The sequence below is a fragment of the Rhinopithecus bieti genome, unplaced genomic scaffold (assembly GCF_001698545.2).
Source record: "Rhinopithecus bieti isolate Rb0 unplaced genomic scaffold, ASM169854v2 scaffold_49457, whole genome shotgun sequence".
Taxonomy (NCBI): domain Eukaryota; kingdom Metazoa; phylum Chordata; class Mammalia; order Primates; family Cercopithecidae; genus Rhinopithecus; species Rhinopithecus bieti.
In genome coordinates, this window is record NW_016820128.1 from 288,303 (window position 1) to 309,979 (window position 21,677).

Below are 21,677 nucleotides of genomic sequence, written 5' to 3' on the forward strand. Positions count from 1 at the left end.
ATGTATAGTCCAGAATTAGGCAGACATGGTCACTGCTATCATAAAGCTTATGCCATGTGGTAAGTAAAGTGAGAGAGGTAAATCCAGGGTGTTAGAGAAGCATATATATAAATCTTCAGTCTAGACTGGGGGTGGAGTATGAGAGGGAGTAAGATAAGGCAGGCTGTCGGGGGCAGATGTTGACCAAGAACAAATTTTGTACACTAAGAAATAACCTGGTGGAAAACACACACACAGAGACACACATGGAATCAGATTTCAGGCACAGGAAACTTGAGTCAAGTTTGGATGTCTGAAATGACGTGGTGCCTATGTGGTAGCTAGGAATTGCAAAACTCAAAAGTGGAAGTTGAAGAAAGATACAAATGTAAAGATAGACTGGGGTGAAATGTTTGCTATCTATTAAGACAGAGAGGCTGGAAACTGTGACTCGTGCCTGCAATCTCAGCATTTTGGGAGGCCAGTGCAGGAGGATCACTTGAGGCTAGGAGTTCAAGACCAGCCTGGGCAACATAGTGAGACCCTGTTTCTACAATGGCAAAATTAGCCTGGTGTGGTGGCCCACATAGTCCCAGCTTCTAGGGAGTCTGACTTAGGATGATCTCTTTAACCCAGGAGGTTAAGACTACAGTGAGCCATGATTGGGTCACTGCACTCTAGCTTGAGTGACAGAGTATGATACTGTCTCAAAAATAAAAAAGGAAGAAAGATGGATGGAAAGGAAGGCAGGAAGGCAGAGGGAAAAGAAAAGAGAAAAAATAAAAGGAAAAAAGAAGGAAAGAAAGAAAGATAAAAGAAAAGAAAAAGAAAGGAAGGAAGGAAGGGAAGGAAGGAAGGAGGAAAGGAGAAAAGAAGGAAAGGAGGGAGGGAGGGGGGAAGGGAGGAAGGGAGGAAAAGATAGATGGCAATTCAGTCATGATAAAAGAAAAGATTGAGATATGGGAGTCACACTTAGGAATTCATTACTGTTGAGTCAAATAATTGAGTACTGGATTGAAACAGGGTTATTAAGAATAGAAAGAGATAGAATTTCTAGAAACATTAAGAAGGCAAAATTTGTACCTTGTCTTGGTCATTTAGATTTGTGGTGATGGGGTGAAATTGAACTTTTCTATCTTCCTTTCCTTCTGTGGTATATCTTTCCTTTCTCTTCCCTTACTTCTCATTTCAAATTTTAAAGCAAAATAAGTTACAAATATTATGAGTCAAAAGTACTCTTGTACTTCCTCCCAACTCTGCCTAGATTTATATATATTATGCAAACATCCAAAGTAGTCTTGGGCTAGGAACTCTAATGCATAATTATTTCAATGGAATCATAAGGCAGCAAACAGTTCTTTTCATAAATAGTAATGTTCAATGTACATTGAAATTAATAAATCCACAACTGTGATATTAATTTTACATATTTGAGTTTTTGACTTTAAAAAAGTGCTTCAACAATGAGAAAGTTTCACGTAGAGCATGTATAGTATATTCAATTTTAGTGAAACATTAGTCTTATGGGAAATCAGGCATGTCAGAAAATTTTCCTGTAGGTAATAGAAATAAAACTAGTCATCATTTTGAAATACACCAAATATTAACACATACAAAGAATTCCAGGAAAGGACAGATATAGCAAAATGGCTAGCATACATTAAACTATTGAACATTGTCTATGAAAATTAGGTATTTTCATGATTGATAAATTTTTAGGGTCAAGTTGGGCCCAGTTGTAGTTGAACTATTTTTGACATTTAGTAACCAGCAGCCCATTTTGTAATTGTAAATATGTTTTAAAATACAGAATGGCAACAATTAAGGCACGCAATATTTGTTTTAAATTCCAGTGGTGATATTAAGCCTGCCATAACTAAAAACTCATTCCAGATACTACAAAGTTATATTTCTTACAAAGGCAAATTAAGAATCTGTTTAGACTTGACAAGAAAAAAAGTTGAGAAGGTCAAAATATTTTTTGGGGCTCTCTGAATTTATTTTCACTTTTCTGGTTACTTAGAATAGTTTTGAGAAGAATGCCTATAAGTACGGTAGAAAGTTGAGAAAATATATGATATATGTAGGCTTACTTTACATGCTTTCCCTCCTTAGCCTCTTACATGTACTGGATTCAATTTTTCCTGGTGTTATTTTCCATTTGAGATTTTTTTTTTCTTTTTTTCTTTTTTGGCCATGATTATCACTGTTTCAGGTCTATACATCTACAACAGATCATTTTAGTTAGAACCAATCTGATATCCTTCTGATTCCAGTAATCAGATCCTAATCATTTAGCTAGTTCCAGACATTGACTAGGGAGTGACTTAGTAACCTACTAGCAATGTTATGGCAATTTGGCTTTTGAAGTTTAAAAAAAATCTCCATGATTAACACTTTTGTCTCATAGTAATTCATAAATCTGTTTCATCTGTTTAATATCATTCATTCATTAGACAATAGTTACTGAATGAACCGAGCATATATAATGTGTCCTTTATATATTTTTTTAAAGGATTGATATGAAACAAATGTAGAAAATTTATACTATCCAAAGTTGTATTTTGGGGTTAGCAAAGGTAAAAATAAGCAGGTAATAAACAAGAAAGTCACTTTGAGTTTCATGGTCTCAGCACTGTGCTAAGCACTGAGAAAGATCAAAAACATGTAAACCATGAACTGTTTCTTCATAGAACTTAGGATCTCTTTGTGAAACGAGACTTCACATATGTAGTAACTAGCTCACAATAGCAAATATTATTTAGATGCATCCTTACTGTGGAGTTTCAAGACAGAAAGCAGATTTGCATAAAAGGATTATATCCCACTCATAACTGCTTTTGGTTTAGTTTGCACAATAGTAATATTCCTAGGGTTTCCTGACAATATTGTCTACTATTACTAGACTCATATTTTCTTATGGCAATTAGCTGGTGCAAATTAATGTATCCTTTAGAATAAGCATGTGCTTCTCAGGTTACCACAGTCTCCACCACTCCCTATTGTCCTGCTGACATGTATGTTGAGCACCAGTGACTAGTGATCATCCTTACTGTGCTGCTGCTTCTCTCATACAGTGTGTCTCCAACAAAAGTACAAGGGAATTTAAGTATTGACAGAGCTTTGTGTTTTAGATTAAAACGAGAGCTGGTTTCTGGGGAGAAATTAAAGAATAATCCTACATGCTTAATATACAATAGTAAGATTTTATCTAAATGATGTTGCCCATTTACTCTTATGTGTCTTGTTCCTAAGGCCATTTGATTTTATAACCATTGAAGTAGAAAAAAATTCCTGGATTTTCAAGTAGTTGGAGAAATTTTATGGGCAGAATGTAAGTCAAGCATGACCTTGATGAATAGTCAGCTATTATATAAGAATACAGATATATCAAAGGAGATTCAACAAGTGAAAGACATGACAATTAAGCAATTGGTGTCGTGCGCTTGCTGTTTGTAGGAAGACTCACCTAGCATAAGTAGATGAGTCATAAAAGTAGTAGTAGCAACTTTTAATGGGCTCTCCAAGGGAGTATGGATTAAGGTTAAAGAGTTTTGTAGCTCAAACCACTATATGAAGTTGGAACCTGAGATTCCAGCCATTAAGAAACCACTGCCAAGAAATCATCAGTGAAGTTACCTGATGAGTATGGCACTTCGAGAAGACTATCCAGCAGTATCAGGATGAATCACACAGGAACCCAGATTATAATCAGGGGAACTTCATGGTCTGCAGGGTATTTGAATAATTTAGATGTGATAAATTTAGATTTGAATAGTGGTAGGAAATATGTACAAAATCTGCGCTTTAGGAGAAACATTTAAAGAAAGGATCAAAATGAGACAGATACAGAGACATATGCCTGGCCAATGCCTCAAGTTTCTTAGCACAAAAGAGGGAAGAGAAAGCAAGCAAAGGAGATAGAGAATTATAGAGAAATAGGGAAGACGATAAGGTTAACCTGTGTCAAGGAAGCCAAGAGAGGAGTGAATTTCAAACAAGAGAGAGGTCATCAATAGTGAGAACATATTTTAGGCAAGTCAAGAGTGAAAATGCAATCAAATATATCCTTGTGCATTTGAAGTCACATCTGTGGTCAATTTCTCCTAGAGGGTAAATAACTCTCAGGGTACTAGCTAGGTGTTCTCAGAAGTGCAATAATCCTTTCAAGTTATTGAGCTAACTCTTTCTTCATTGTTTTAGTCATGGACCAAAAGAAGCCCATTAACCTAAAAGGTTAATCTTCTTTAAGAGTCATTTTCCAGCTGCAGTATATAAAGAATGTGCTAATTAAAGAAAGCACTTGTTGTATAGCACCAACAATGCAAGGCAAATTAGGAAAATGAGAGTTCATTGGAGGCTAGAATTGTCAGAGGAGATTTACTCAAAGATGCTGAATTGGAACTGGATTTTGGAAATGACACTGTGAAAGAGTAAAGTATATCCTTAGCTGTACTTGACTTTAGTTAGTGGTGAAGAAGAACAAAAGGAAAATAGAAAAATAAAGTTATTTTGTTACATATTTCTGATACTTTCTCCTGGTGTTGCTAAGATTTGATATTATCTACAAAAGTTGAGAGTGGTTTTGTTGTTTATCTGATTTCACTAGTCATGGAACTTTATCTCCCACCAGCATGTCTCCAGTCTTCTACTTAATTTTTCAGTATGAGAAGAAAAAATTTTGGCACTTAATAACTATCCTGTGCTTTCCAATACAGTAGTCACTAGTCACATACGACTATTACAATTAAGATAAATTAAAACTAAATAAAATATAAAATTCACTTTCACAGTGGCAGTAGCCACATTTCTATTATGCAGTAGCTACTTGTGGCTACTATATTGATTGTCATAGAATGATCTTAGACATACAAACATTTCCATCATCAGAGAAAGTTCTACTGAACAGCACAGAGAAACTAACAACATTCTTTAGTAGCTGCCCTGTGGTGGAGGATGTTTGATTTTGCTTGTAAGAACAAGCTTGTAAGAATGAGATTGTAGGCATAATTTATGTTCTGGGATGCTAGCAAGTTTATGTAATCATTGATTTGTTTATAAATTCAATAAATATATACTGAGAGCTCACCTGCATCAGGCACTGTGTTTGACTTTGGGAAGCAGTAGTTACCTCCAACATAGATACATTCACATCATTTAGGGAGCTTCACGTTTAACATTTTAACTATATTTTCACTCAAACAAATGTAAAATTACAGTTGTAGTATAAAATTAAGTATATGGCCCCAGGAGAAGATGGTTCTTTTCCCTAACAGGGAATTCCTTACCTATAGATGGATGTGAAATAAAAATCTAAAGGTCAAATGGGACTGTGCTAGATAAGAAAGAATTATATGGTAGGAGGACTGGAGAGGTAGGAAGGAGACTATTTTAAACAGAAAAACAAAATGTATAAAATCTTTATAGAAAATGAGAGCAAGGCACATTGAATGGGCTGAAAGAAGGCATTTCCCTGGTTATTTTATTTTACTCTAGTCCTGTAAAAGTTGGTCTCAGAAGTCCAAGTAGAGTTTAAATTAGACATCCCATTCAGTTTAGTAAGAAGTGTTTGTTTTTTAAATAAAAATTAAAACACTGGATATTATGACTTCATCTTTTCCTAGAACAACATTAAGACTGAAGTTCCAGCAGTATCTGATGGGTAAACAAGGAAACATATGTTGTTGATCCATAAATTATTTGAAGAAATGGACACTCCTCAGCAATTAAATTAATCCTTTCCTTTACTAAGGCGTTTTTCTCATTGTGTTCATCTCTTTACCAACTTGGCCCAAATCAGTCCTTCTACAAAAGATCATCCGATTTCAAGTCCTGTTAAATTACTATGATCATCAATGAGGAAATAACCCACGTGGAACACACTCTGGAATGGAAAAACACATTTATAGTAATAATACAAAATCTGCACTGTGAAATTAGGGTATAATGTTAGAATTACTGTGTTTAACCTCCTATTCTTTGTAGTAGAAAGTCACAAAGACATAGCGTGCTACAAACCCATCTACACAGCGTTTCCATGGTTGCTCAGGCAAATAAAATGCAGCTCTTCGTAAAAGAGTAAAGGTGACATTGGGACTTGTTCAAAGCAGAAGCAAATTTGTATTGCACTAGTTGCTCACAAAACATCCTTTAAAGAACAAAGGGGTTTTCAGCTGCTCAGTCATTGGGATTAAATTAACATGACACTGTAGGATCTCTTTTGGGATATGCGATGCACCCTGTGTGGTGATAGAAAAACACAATTGGCACAATAAATTTTGAGGCTGCATTGAGATTCAAAGCACACAACAAAACCAAGATTTCTGTGTTGTTATTGAAGTGACTTGATATTCTACTTTAGAAATGCTTAGTGTCAGAATTGTAATATACTCAAAAAGAATCTCAGACTTAGAAGTCACCCTGTCTTTGCCAATCCCCACCCCTATTCCACTTCTCGATTCCTTCCTCAACAGCTTCATCAAGTATTTGTGCTCTGAAAATTATTTTCCCACAATCAATGGTGTCACTATTGGATTACTTATAAATGCATCAGTAAATCAGTAGACTATCTCTATGCGCTCTGCATCTTTATTACACAGGGAATGGGAAGAATATATCTTTTGCTTTAAGCATACAATATTTTGCACAAATGCATAAATATTATATCATATTGTAGCATGTTTTCTCACACATACACACACACACACCCCTACACCCCACTTTCCTTTAATTTTAGGTTAATTCTTCTTTTTCCCATCCTCTCTCTTTTATTGTATCAGCCATGCCAACATGAGAATCCATGACAACAATGTAGTACATATCATCCCAATTTAATTGCATGATGCTTTGGTTTGAATGTTTTTATCGCTAGCAAAATTCTTGTTGAAACTTAATCTCTAATTCAATAGTATTAAGAGGTAGGGATATTAGGAAGTGAATAGTTCATGAAGATTCCTCCTTTATGAATGAAATTAAAGCACTTTAATGAATGAAATTAAAGCACTTTAAATTATTATGAATGAAATTAAAGCACTTTAAATTATTATTTTTATTTTTCTGTAAGTTATTGGGGTACAGGTGGTATTTGGTTACATGAGTAAGTTACTAAAGAGTGCTGATTTGTGAGATTTTGGTGCACCCATTACCCGAGCAATGTACACTGCACCATATTTGTAGTCTTTTATCCCTCACCCACCCCACTCTTCCCCTCAAGTCCACAAAGTCCATTGTATCATTCTTATGCCTTTGTGTTCTCATAGCTTAGCTCCCACATATCAATGAGAATATACGATGTTTGGTTTTCCATTCCTAAGTTACTTCTCTTAGAATAATTGTCTCCAATCTCATCCAGGTTGCTGCAAATGCTGTTAATTTATTTCTTTTTATGGCTGAGTAGTATTCCATTGTATATAAATATACCACAGGTTTTTTTTTTTTTTAATCCACTCGTTGATTGATGGCATTTGGGTTGGTTCCACGATTTTACAGTTGTGAATTGTGCCGATATAAACGTGTGTGTAAGTAACTTTTTCATATAACGACTAGATTGTTGGATCAAATGGTAGTTTTATTTTTAGGTCTTTAAGGAATCTCCACACTGTTTTTCCATAGTGGCTATACTAATTCACATTCCAACCAGCAGTTTAGAAGGGAACCCTGATCACCACATCCATGCCAGCATCTACTATATTTTGATTTTTTGATTATGGCCATTCTTGCAGGACTATATTGCTCTTTTTTGTCTCTAGCTTCTTAAGATTAGAAGCTAAGATGATCAGTTTAGATGTTTATTCTTTTCTAAAATACACATTCAATGCTATAAATGTAAACACTGCTCTTACTACCTCCCACAAATCTTGAAAAGTAGTATTTCATTTAGTTCAAAATATTTTTAATTACTCTAGAGACCCCCTTTTTTTCCCCAATGTGTTATTTAAAAGTGTATTTAATCTCCAAATATTTTAGGATTTTCTCCAGCTATCTTTCTGTTATTGGTTTCTATTTCAATTATACTGTGTTCTGAGTGTCTTTTCTTTTTAAATTTGTTAAGATATGTTTATGAAACAGCATCTGGTTTATTTTGGTGAATGTTCCATGTTAACTTGAGCAGAAGGTGCACTCTGCTGTTGTTGGATGAATTATTCTTTAGATGTCAATTAGATCCAGTTTACTAATGATGCTGTCCTTACCTGTGTTTCGCCTGTTGGATCTGTCAATTACTGATAGAGGGGTGCTGAAGTCTTCAAGTATAGTAATGAGTCTGTCTATTTCTTCTTGAAGTTCTGTCATCTTTTTGCCACACATACTTTGATGCTTTGTTGTTACGCATGCGTGTATTAAGGATTATTTTGTCTTAGGAAATTGACTTCTTTATCATTATGTAATGCCACTCTTTATCACTGATAGGTTCATTGTTCTGAAGTCTGCTTTCTATAAAATTAATAGAGCTACTCTAGCTTTCTTTTGATGAGTGTTAGTTAGTGTTAGTATGACATATCTTTATTCATCTCTTTATTTTGGTCCCTCTGTGTCTTTATATTCAAAGTGAGTTTTACATAGAAAACATATAGTGTGGCTTTGCTGTTTGTGAAGGCAGTCTGTCTTTTAATTAGAGTATTTGAATCATTCACATTTAAGGTGTTATTTGTATAGTTGGATTAATACCATGCTCGTAACTATTTTCTATTTCTTGTACTTGCTCTTTTTTTCTTTTCTTTTTTAAAACTTCCATTCCACCTATGCCTTCTCTGGTTTTAATGGAGTATTTTTTTCTGATTTCCTTTTCTTTATTAGCATATCAATATACTTTTTTTCTAAAAAATGTTATTGGTTTCCCTAAAGTCTGCATTATACACTTGTAACTAATCTAAGACCACTCTAAAATAAAACTATACTAGTCGCATGTAATGCAAGTATCTCATAACAGAGTATTCTTAATTCTTCCTTCTTGCTTTGTAGCATTGTTTCATTTATTTCACTTTTATATATCTTATAATTACCCAATAAATTTTTACTATTATTACTTCAAAATAAATGATGAGATCAATTTAAATAAAAGAAAATATTTGTTTTTTCTCTTCATTTATTTCTTCCCCGTTGTTCACCCTGTCTTTATTCAGATTTCAGTTTATAACCTATATCATTTCCCTTCTAACTTCTTTTAACATTTCTCGCAAGGCAGATCACCTTATAACAAATTCTCCAACCTTCAGTTTTTATTTGTGGTTAAAAAAGAAGTCTTTGTTTTTCTTTCCTTTGGAAAATGATTTTGCTGAATAAAAACTTCTAAGTTGGTAGGATTTTTTTCTCTCAACTCTAAAACTTTCACTCCTGTCTCATTCTGCTTTCATTGTTTCTGACATAGCTTGTGAACTTTGAAGGACTTTCCTTGCCTTTTTAATTTTCTTCCTTCACATAAGACAGGGAGGCTAGAGGGGGCTAGAGTTTTCTAACTGTCCTTCTCCCAGGCCCAATAAGGCTCTAGTAAAGTGATTTTTTTTTTAATAGAGGACAGGTTTTTATTATGGAAAATGCTCTGTAAGTATTTTAAACCAATTACTTTTCCCCTGGGATTATTTCAAATGGTTACTTTTCCTTCTGCTCAAAACATAAGGAAATTTTTCTCCAATCTGTACAGTGAGAATGTATTTCTGGAGGTGAAACATGTGAAAGTGTGGTGACCCCTTAACATTGGGCCCCCAAAATTTCCTAACTCTCAAGGTAACCTATGATTGGCCTCCATCAATTCATCACAGTACAATTTAATTGCTCCCACTGCTTATTGACTCTAGTGACTTCTCTCTCGATAAACTGTGAGACACTGTGCTCATCTGTCTTTCTGTATTTCAGGATGATGGTTTGCCTAGTAGCCTCAATTTTCTGATAGATTCAAGAAAAGTCATTGACTTTTAGCCTGATCAACTTTTTTCTTGTGAGAATGATTGTCATGACTTTGAAGTCCTCTACATGTTACAGCTGAAACCAGAAGTACATACAATCTTTCAAGGATGTATGATGATTCATAGCAAACAGACTAAATGAGAGAGAGAGAGCTTTTCTTTTCAAGGCAAAATATGGCTTTGCTTACAGCTTTGGAAGATGGAGATATTGTCTCTCACTCATACAAGGGTCAGGCATTCTTTGCTCATTACAAAAGATTTGGGTTTTTAAATTTGGAATTTGTTTTTTATATTGTAATCCACTTCTTGAGTAGGTGGCCCTTATGTTTGCCCTGTGTGAATTGGGGTTTGGGAAGCCAGCACAAAAATGCTGATATTCTGACTTTTGTTATTGCCATGATTAAAAAAAAAAGTCTGTCCTTTATCTCTGATTCAGTTCTTATGTATTCTGCTGGAATCTCTGAAACTTTGGTTGGCTAACTTTTTATCTTGAAAGTTGGGCAAATTGTCAGATCCTTCTCAATTCTTCACATATTATGCCAATACATTTGCAAGCATTATTGAAAGGGAAACATGACTAAAAACTACAGTCATCCCTTGGTATCTACAGGGGCTAAATTCCAGCAATCCCAACACATACCAAAATCCACATATTCAAGTCCCTCATATAAAATGGCATAGTATTTGCATATAGTGTACACACATCCCCCTGTGTGTGTATTTTTTACTCAGCAAGTATTTATTGAGCTCCAATTATAGCTCAGGTATGTGGAATAACAACAGAAGACACATAAAAATTATATTTTGTATTACATTTTAGATAGTAGAAACCACAGTAAAATGGAAAAGATTTAGTTATTCATTCTATCAGTGTTTATTAAGCCCTACCATGTGCCAGGCATTGTGATGAATGGTGGGGATTTTGATTGAATAAGCTAGTTTTGCTCTTAAATTACTTTCAGGCTACTGAGAGATATTTAAGTAGACATAGAAATCAAATGCCAAGTGGTATAACAGGGGTCTTTTGTTTTGTTTTGATTTGTTTTTAGAATAGGAGCCTTTCTTATTATTGTTATTATTATTATACTTTAAGTTCTAGGATACATGTGCACAACATGCAGGTTTGCTCTTTTCAAAGTGCTGACAGTGTCACTAATTCTGCCTGGGAGAATCAGGGAGGGTTTCACAGAGGAGTCTTCCATATATTTTTAATCACTTCTAGGTTGGTTGTAATACTTAATATGGTAGAAATGCTATATAAATAGTTGTTATACTGTTTTGTTTCTTTATTTGTATTTTTTTGAATATTTTTGATTTGAGGTTGGTTGAATCCATGGGATGTATAACTTACTCATAGGAAGGGCTAACTGTACATTCTTGTATAGCCAAAACTCATTCAGGGAGAAATGAAAAAAAAAAACCATAAATAAAATAGAATTATTTTATTTAAAATGTATCTCTATATATATATAACTATTTAAAAGTTTATCATAAAAGAAACATCAGGTTTAGCTTTTTTTAGGTAACTTTTATCAAATAGTCAAGGAAGAGATAACTCCAATTTCATACAATTATTTTTTCAGAGAATCAAGATTTCTACTCTTTTAGGATGTTACGTTAGCCTTGATAAACAAAATCAATGTGACAAATAATTATAATAACAAAAAATTCTTTATGAGGAAGACACATTATCCAGAATCTAATTTTCAGCACAGATACAAAAATTGTCAATAACTGAATTCAGAAATGTATAAAGAGGGTATGCATCTTGACCAATTTCAATTTTATCCAGTAATACAAGGTTAATTTTGCATTATCTATTTCTCAAAATTCTATAATGAAAAAAGAAAATAAGATAATGGTATCAATAGATTTAAAAAATTGAATGAAATTTAATGACCATTTATGATTAAAATATCTTTTATATAGTGAATTTAAACAAATTCTCACTAAAGTTAGCCACAAAAAAACATCATTTTCAAAGAGGAAGCATAAAGCATTCACATTAAAATCAAGATCGAGATAAAGATGCATATTACTAACATTTTCATTCACTGTAAAATGGAGGTTCTAGGCAGCACAATTGGTTAAGAAAAACAAACGAAGAAAAAACAAAATAAAATTCATATGGAACCACAAAAGCCAAATCAATCTAGAGAAAGTAGAACAGAGATGGAGGCATCATATTTCCTAATTTCAAGATATATTACAAAGCTAAAGTAAACAAGATGTTATAGTACTGACATACAGACTAATGGAACAGAATCGTGATCCCAGGAACAAATCAACACACATCAGATCGTCTGATCTTCATCAAGGGATCTAAGAATATCTAATAGGAAAAGGACAGTCCCTTCAACAAATTGTGTTAGGAAAACTGGATACACACATGCAAAAGAATGAAATTAGACACTTTATTTTACACCAGACATAAAAATCAACTCAAAATGCATTAAAGACATAAATATAAGACTGAAACTATAAACCTCATAGAAGAAAACACAAAGTCTTCATGACATTGGTCTTGGGAATGATTTCTTAGTTCTGACACCAAAAGTTCAGGCAACAAAAGCAAAAATAATCAAATGGGACTATATCATACTAAAAAGCTTATGCACAGCAAAGATGACAATGAGCAGAGTGAAAAAGCAACCTATAAAATGGAAAAAAAAAATTTGCAAACCGTATATCTGATTGGGGGTTAATATCCAAAATATATAAGGCAGTCCTACACAGACTATTGAGGTCTTATTGGCTAATAAGCCAATTGAAAAATAGGCTAAGGACTTTAACAAATATTTATTCAAATAAGACTTACAAAGTTACATGAAATAATACCCAACATTATTAATGTCAGGGAAATGCACATCAAAATCACAATGAGATACCACCTCACACTTGTCAAGACGGCTATTATAAAAAAAGCAACAGAAGACAAGAGTTGGAGAGGATGCAGACAGATTAGAACCCTATTTGCTCCACTCTTGGTAAAATGTAAAACAGTGCAGCCACTATGGAAAACAGTGTGGAGTTTCCTCAAAAATTAAAAATAGAACCAAATAACCCAGCAATTCCACTTTTAGGTATTTATCCAAAATAATTAAAATCAACACCTCAAAGAAGACTTGGTACTCTCATACTTGTAACAGTACTATTTACAATAGCCAAGAAATGAAAATAACCTAAATGTCAGAAATGAATGAATTTTTTTAAAAATGTGTTGTACACATATGCAATGGGATGTTATTCAGCCTTGAAAAAGAAGGAAATTCTGCAATAAGTGATAACATGTATGAACCTTGAGGGCATTATGCTAAGTAAAATAAGCCAGTCACAGAAAGACAAATACTATGTGACTTAAATGTATGAAGTATTTAAACAGTCAAGTTCATACAATCAAAGAATGGAATGGTGATTTCCAGGGGCTGGAGAAAAGGGGAAAATGGGATTTTACTAACGAAAGGGCATAAAATTTTAGTCAAGCAAGACAATAATCTCTAGTGATCTGCCATACAACATTGTACCTATGGCAAACAATACCGTCTTGTGCACATAAAAAATTGGTTAGGAGAGTAGATCTGGTGTTAATTGTTCATACCACAATTTTTTAAAAAATGTACTATAAAGCAAATACAAATATTAGCCAACACATTGGGATAAGGTATTTGTGACTATGTATAAATACACATATATATGTGTGTATGTAAAATACACATGATATGTATAATAAATATACATGCAAAAAGAATCATGTATTTAAAAAATCCTCAGCTGGGCATAGCCACACGTGCCTGTAGTCCCCTGCCCTACTTGTAAGGCTGAGGTGGGAGGATCTTTTGAGCCCCGGAGTTCATGGCTGCAGTTAGCTCTGATCATGCAACTGCTCTCAGTCTGGGTGACAGAGCAAGACTCCATCTCTAAAAATCAATCAATAAATAAGTAAAATAAAAATAAACAAAAATTCTCTGACAAATCAAAAAGGAAGAAGATTTAAAGCGTACATAACAGACAACATGAATTACCAATAATGATTTAAATGTTCTTATTAGTAATAACTGTAATGCAAATTAAAACAATAATGTTACATTGTATATCCTCAAGATTGGCAAACACACCAAAAGTTTTAAAATGTTACAGTATTAGTATAGATAAAAATGAGGAACAAAGAACACTCATACTCAAATTGTGTATATTCAAAATTTACTTGTCAAGCAATTTGAATTATCCAGTAAAGCAATAATGCATGCACCCTCAAAGCCAGCAATTTCATTTCTTAGCACAAACACTGAGGAATCTCTTCTGTATGTGTTCCGGAAAACATGCACAAGAACCTTCATAGATGTCCTTTATGTAGCCTTGTTTGAGACAATCCAAAGGTACATCTGCAGTAAAATTTTCGTATAAACTGTGACATATTCATGCAATGGAATACAGTATCACAATACAAATGAATAAACAGTTTACAGGCATCAACATGGATAGGTCTCACAAATTTAATTTCAATGAAAAGAAGCAAGTGGTAAAAACATACATATATCATGCTGTCTTCTATGTAAACTTCAAAAAATGTTTTGCATAAATTGCAAACCTAAGCAATATATTTCGGTATGTATATTATATCAATGACCCAATAATGTTTTAAAAGGAAAGAAAGTGATAGACACAAAATGTTGCAGTGTTTCTCTCTGTCATAGAAGGATGGGGTAGAGGAAAGTGAGTGAGGGAGGAGTAGAGTGGGCTTCAAAGTTGTTGATTCCTTATTTCTTAAAGAAGATGGTAAGGACATGGATGTGTGTTTTGGTCATTATTCTTTGAAGCACATACATCCTTTTTAATGAACAATTCATATCTTAGTAAGTAGTAAAAAAAAGCAATTCGTTAAAGAACTCCAAGAAAATTATCATTCCTGTCTTCCTTCTGACCTGTCTTTCCTCTTCTTCACCCCAAAACTTCCTTCTTTGTCAAACAATGCATTCAAATCTTTTTCAGTCAACTAAAACTTTAATCCTTTCTAAAAAATCTACAGTAAATATGAAGACTTTTTACATTTATTGGACTCTAATACTTTTTTTGTTATTAAATGTATCTTCTTCCTCCTGGGTGGCTGCCCTTGGTGGTGGATAGTTAGGATAGGTTCCTTAGGCACTCCCTCTAGCAGGCTACAGCCTGGATGCTAGTACTTCCCAATGGACTGCAATGGATGTCGTGGACACATCAGCGCAGGAGGGGGTGACCCTTGCAGTCTCTGTGGCTGCATGTGAGCCTAGCTAGGGTTGGGTGGTAGAGGGGAAGCTATGCGGCAGCCTGCCAAATGGGACCAGAGCTAAACAGCTAGGATTTAAAGCTATAAATGGGAATAACGAGTAATGTTTATGATGAAATTAAAGTCAATAAGTCAACTCTAACCTCTTCCAGCTGTTTTCTCAGGAGAATGTCCATATTACATTTACATGCTCTCGCAACTGTGATCGCCCTTCAGTTACAAGGGCTTCAGTTCCAAGGGTTGAAAGTGGAGCATTCCCTGGTCTGAGAAGAGCAAAGAGTTCATTCCTTTTAGGACATTCTTGCTGATCGTCTCTTTTCAAACTCTATGAAGATGGAATCATCCTTCCTTCAGTACTAACAGTTTTTCTGTTTTGTGGTTAATGTAATTCACAAGAACCTCTAAAATAACAAATGAAATAAGCCAGGAGTGTGGAAAAGATTACTTTTATATCGGTCTGAGATTGGCTATGAGCTCTAGTATTTTCACTGGAGGGAGTTTCATTTTCAAAAGGAAAAAAAAGTGGTCTGCTACTTGTGATAAAAGGCTCATGACAGCTGGTCAAGGTGGGCATACACATTTTAGAGAATGGAGGTTGTAGATGGAATTGTTGTTGACGAGAGCTGGGGAGATGGCCAATGTCACTGATGTATTTGCACGAGCCACACTGGTGACTCCATTAGGAGTTCTTGGAGACCTAGAAAGTGCCACTCTTTCTTCATACTTTTTAAATTAATGACTTAATCTCATGGGAATATCGGGCAGTTTTTAAGTATTCTAGGATCTACAGTTATGGTCAGTCGGCCGTGCTTTAAAAGAAGAGAGGTTAGAGAACTAACAGGAAATGTTTCACAAGCTAGGTGATTCAGGTTTTGTGGTTTTTGCAACACTCGTGGTCATTGTGTCCCTGAATATTAATCTCTGTAGTGGGAGTTTGCCATAGACAGATAAATGTTCTTGTGTATATAACCATTGACTCTGTAATCGGAGCATTTTCCATCTCCTGTGTGAAGGGCTTAGGCATTGCTATTGAAGAGTTGTTGCCTGGGCTCTGATGTGCCCTGGCCTGATTTTGCTGCTGAGCTTTGTTGTCTGAGTGAGCCCATAGATTAGTTACCTAAATAAGGCCCTGAATATATTCAACAATTTTATAGTGACTCCATGTTACATGAAGGATTTTTTACAACATTAGTTTTAACTTGTTCAGCTATCCTTTTTAAGAAGCCATGTCAAGGTATGTCTGTTGATAATGTCATTGGTACTTTGAGTGGGTTTTTATAATCATTGTGGGGATATTCTTGTTGCAAACCTTTAAAAATGTCAGCTTTAATTTAGCAAGTCTGACTCTGCCTATCCTAAAAGATGAAAAAAAATTGAATAGCAACCTCTCTAATATCTAAAGTTTTTAATAATAATGAAGAAGGCTTAACCCGTGGAATTGAACAACACACTGGTGAAAATGACTCCTAAATACATGGAACTTATGGAACTCAGGCAGTGTTTTAATAAAAATCTAATTAAAATGTTATCCCATAAAAAGTAGATGATTGTATTATCTTATTTTCATCTCATTTTTTATCCTATTAGATCTGGTTGGATATTGATTCTTACATGATGCTGAAAGCAAATCAAGGGCATACTTATTGATGCTATGAATACTTATGAATATATGTGGTGCCATTCAGAATTCTGAAAGACAATCCCAAATGTTGGATTCTGAAAGATAAAATCCCTCAAATCTCCTAACATCTAAAGTTCTAAACATCATGGTCCAAAAGATTAAAATGAAAATGTTGAAATTTTGAAAGTTGAATTCTGGAGAAAGGATGAGTGGGTTTGGAGTTATACACAGGTAGCTTCATCATGTCAGTTGCACCATGTTAGGTGGAACTATTAGTCTGATATTGTCCTTATTTGGAAATTAAGTATGATGTAGGGAAGGTGCCAAGTTGAGGAGGGGTGAATTTGTGTACTTAATCTTAAGAGTCAACTTGACTGGATTAAGAAATATCTAGAAACCTTATACAGTATTCTTTTGTGTGTCTGTCTGTGAGGGTGTGTCCAGTAGAGATTAGCATGTGAGTCTGAGTGAAGTAAGTGGGAAAGATCTGCCCTCAATGTTTTGAGTGTTTCTGGGATCACAGAAGGAGAGAAAACACAGGCAAAACATACAATAAATCTTCTCTGACAAATTATTCAATTATGTGTGACTTCTGCCTATTCACACATAGTGCCATGCTTGCCCTCAAAAAATGCCCTTCAAGCCAGATGTGGTGGCCTGTGCCTGTAGTTCTAGCTGCTCCAGAGGCTGAGGCAGGAGAATTGCTTGGGCCCAGGAGATCAAGGCTGTAGTGTGCTACAGTTGCACCTGTGAATAGCCACTGTTCTTCATCCTCCAACCTGGGCCACATAGACAGACTCTGTCTCTAAAGGAACAAAACAAACAAATACCCTTTGTCAGAGGATTAAAAACAATTTAAAAAGCTCAGGGACCTTCTGAAGCAAAGACATTTGATGATATAGAAGTTCCTCTAATGTTACAAATCAAATGGCGACCTATTCTTGGTGAGGAATTTGACTGTTGAAGAAGGTAGACTTCGTATATTTACCACTAAATCTAACTTAGAAAAGCTAGTGCATGCTGCATTCACTTTTGCTAATGGATGGCACTTCCAAAACTGTTCCTACTTTTTTTTTTTTTATCAACTATATAAGTGATATCTCTGTTGGATCCAGAAATTGTAGAACTTATCAACTTGTTTATGTATGAATGACTAGGAAAAAATGTGAAGCACTTTAAAAATGTTTGTTTGAAGAAATGGTGGACATTGCAGAGGAAAATAGATTTCAATTGAATACCCAAATCATGATGACAGATGTGAAAGTAGGTTTGAGCCAGCTTCTAAAAGTGAGTTTTGAACCAATTATCAATAATTATGCTGGCTTCTTTAGGCAAATGTGATTTTAATTCATTTAAACTTCCCAGAATTTCATTAGCTGGAAGAAATGCCAATGCAGAAAAATAATGCATTGTTACACTGAAGTATTCACCGTTGTCATATTGTGTGGCCAATCCACTAATTCAAATTTTCCAACAAATGCATTGGACTGAATAGAAAAAAAAAAACTTTATTGGTAACAACTTTTATGAACTACCTCCATATAATTGTCCATAATATATTTCTGTAATATACGTTCTCATATTTCAATTTTTTAATTTTCCCCACTATTTTAAATTGTCATCATTATTTTCTGTAGTTTGGAAAGCTTTGTATTTTGTCTTCAAATAATTTCTAATACTAGGAGTACACATTGTGTAAAGACTTTTAGAGAGTTCTCATTTATCTCATGCATTTTTTTTTTTTTTTGCAAATTTGACTCTATAAAGGGAATTATCTTAACGTTTACTTTGTGTGCAAGCATTGTGTGTGTATGTAAAAATATTGAAGTTTCTTCAATAAATGAAGAGATGTCCTTTTGTAATTCTGCATTTGTGAAAGACAGAATTTCTTGAGATCTCAGCTCTTCGGGTGACTGCATATGCAGCGGTGGCCCATTACGTTTCTTGATCCATCTCATCAAAAAACAATGACAGCATTTCAGATGACCACAGTTATAAAGCTAGGAGCACACAATTACCAACCACAGTGATATGTATTTATACCTTCTGCCTTTTGATCCATTTCTTTATGAATATGGTTTGACTACTCATAACTGTCATACCCATGGGACTGTCATTAGTATACCTGAGTGTTTATGCCAGCAAAAATATGTATATTATTATTGCCTTTTTATGTGTCAAGTGGCCTATGACATATTCTGCTGTGTCTTTAAATGTCTCTCAGATAAATCTCCTTTGAAAAATTTAAATAAATGGCTTTGAAAGAATTTTAAAAATTATTTCTTTTCAGAATTATATTTTCAGGATTTTGATCATTTGGAATTGTGATTTTCAGGATTTTAGAACTTAGGGATTTTTATCCTTCAGGATTTCAGCATTGGAGATTGTATCTTTCAGGATTATGGCCCAAACTCAAATATTTCCTGACAAGTTCTGGCCTGAAGTAGTTTTCACATATGCAGCATTTCATTCATTGAACTTCTTTGGCTTTATTTTTTCAACAAGTATTAGATTTTCCTGCTACCAAATCCACAGATCCACTTCTCAGTGATATCCTGACAAACTTTCTATCCCTGAAAATGTATGCTCAATTCCTTATAGAACCACAATGTCATTATCATACCTAAGAAAGTTAATAACAATGTCTGGCCATTTTAAAATATTACTGAAAACACTGCTCAGCCACAATGACAGGATAAAAGAGAAACAAATCTGCCAAAACAGTTGTAAATACACTTTGCCTCACAATTACTGGATAATAGTTTTATGTTGAATAATTTTTGTTACTTAAATGTCACCGTTTTCCTGTCAAGTTTCTATTTTCACAAGAAGAAAATTTCTTTTTCCCTTTGGAAATTAAAATCTATTTGTCTCAAATGGCTATCAGAGTGTGCATTGTGGAGACAGGTGTGGGGCATTGGAGTGAGGAGAGAATGAAAATGCCACTGGACATGAGGATATGCCAATTAGGATGATGAACAAGGTTTTTCTTAAAAGCTAGTTAGATATACTATTTTTATGTGGATCTTTTAACAATTGAAATTATGTCAACGAAAATAGGACACAATTTTCTTTCACTTCGTATTTCATGTTTCGTCTTTTGCCATTTACATGTTGAAGGTCATAGACACGGTAAAGAGTATTAAATGAAAATTAAAATTATTTTTCTGCAGATCATTTAGGCTAGTGAAAATGCTGCTTGGATTACTTGTGGAAGCACTGATCAATTGAAATTCGAAGTACTTTATTATATCGTGATTTACAGTGCATTCTTTCTACAACCATTATTGCTCATGGTTATTTACTTTGCAGGTGATAATGTTCTTGGATGAAAGATGTTTGATCATAATTCTAAGACCTCTTCTTTCAAATTTATATGCCAATCAAAATGCTTTATTAGTACAGGGTGTTATGCGAATCAGTACTTCTTTCTGATTATTTTCAAATTTTAATAAAAATTATTTTCAATAAATGCTTTTGAATAAATAATATCCATATTTTAAAATCTTATAAATATTTTATAATACCTTTGGTTAATTTTATATACATGTGAAGTATTTTCTTTTTTTTTTTTTTTTTTTTTTTTGAGACGGAGTCTCGCTCTGTCGCCCGGGCTGGAGTGCAGTGGCCGGTTCTCAGCTCACTGCAAGCTCCGCCTCCCGGGTTTATGCCATTCTCCTGCCTCAGCCTCCGAGTAGCTGGGACTACAGGCGCCCGCCACCTCTCCCGGCTAGTTTTTTGTATTTTTTAGTAGAGACGGGGTTTCGCAGTGTTAGCCAGGATGGTCTTGATCTCCTGACCTCGTGATCCGCCCGTCTCAGCCTCCCAAAGTGCTGGGATTACAGGCTTGAGCCACCGCGCCCGGCCACATGTGAAGTATTTTCAACAAAGTAACCTGAAATTGAAACATTTTTTAAAACTTTTAAAATGGCATTTTTTTTCTAAATTATTGTCAATTTTAGATATCAGGCTCAAATAATTCACAAACTTTCTTTGCATGATAAATTTATTTTGATCTTAATTCCTTTTCAAGTCTCAGGGCAAGTCTCACAATGCTTTTTAAAGTAACTCAATTCGTTTTCTAGACTCTTTTAGAAGTGCCCTTTAATTTTGTGAAACGGGTCTTTCAGTATGGTACCTTCTTCATTAGAACACCAATCATCACATAAAATATCACCTTTCTTCCCCGTAAGTGAAATCTTGAATTACAATGATTGCTTTGTGGCTGTTCCAGTTTAAATACTTGCTGCTTCTACCAACAATTCCACGACCCTTGTAGAGAGCAGAGAATTGATTTTACCACTACGTTTTCAGCGTGTTCTCAATTGCAAGTGATTGTTCCTTTCATAGATGATATTTAATATTATCATTCTATTGTTGAATTACTAATTGGTTGCTAATTGATTATTCTTCATCTTCTTGCCAATTCACCTCTCACAATGTTAAGAGTCTTGTTTATTCTGGATTTTGGGAAAGTTTAGTTGAGATGTACAATATCACTTTTCTCAAAACTCAAATGTTAATTCTAAGAAAGTCTTAAAAGTAGATCATTGCACTTGGTTTAATTCCTGAACATCTGGATATTCAATGTATATTCTTTAGAAGACACAATTAATGCTAAATGTAAGACATTTCATAATGTAGCTTTTATTCAGTTATAAAAAGTATCCAATCTTTTCTATGGCATTTTTTAAAGAAAACCCAGTGAATCAGAATTTCCAAAAAGAGCATCAGTAAACCAGGTATATTGCTTCTCTTAACATAAACTGCAAAGATGTTTGAGTACTTAAATAAATTCTGACTTCTGGTCAGCAGGGCACAAAAATGTTGTGCTTCAGTCATGTCCTGAAGATCAAATATGAAATAAAACACATTTTGAGAAGACAGCTTGCAACAAAATATAAATAAAGTAGAA

At 34.3% G+C, this 21,677-nt stretch overlaps 1 pseudogene; it reads left to right on the forward strand.

Annotated features, from left to right (window-relative positions):
• Positions 1-15,772: 15,772 nt before the first annotated feature.
• LOC108520285 (magnesium transporter NIPA2 pseudogene) lies at positions 15,773-16,611 on the forward strand (annotated as a pseudogene).
• Positions 16,612-21,677: the final 5,066 nt, after the last annotated feature.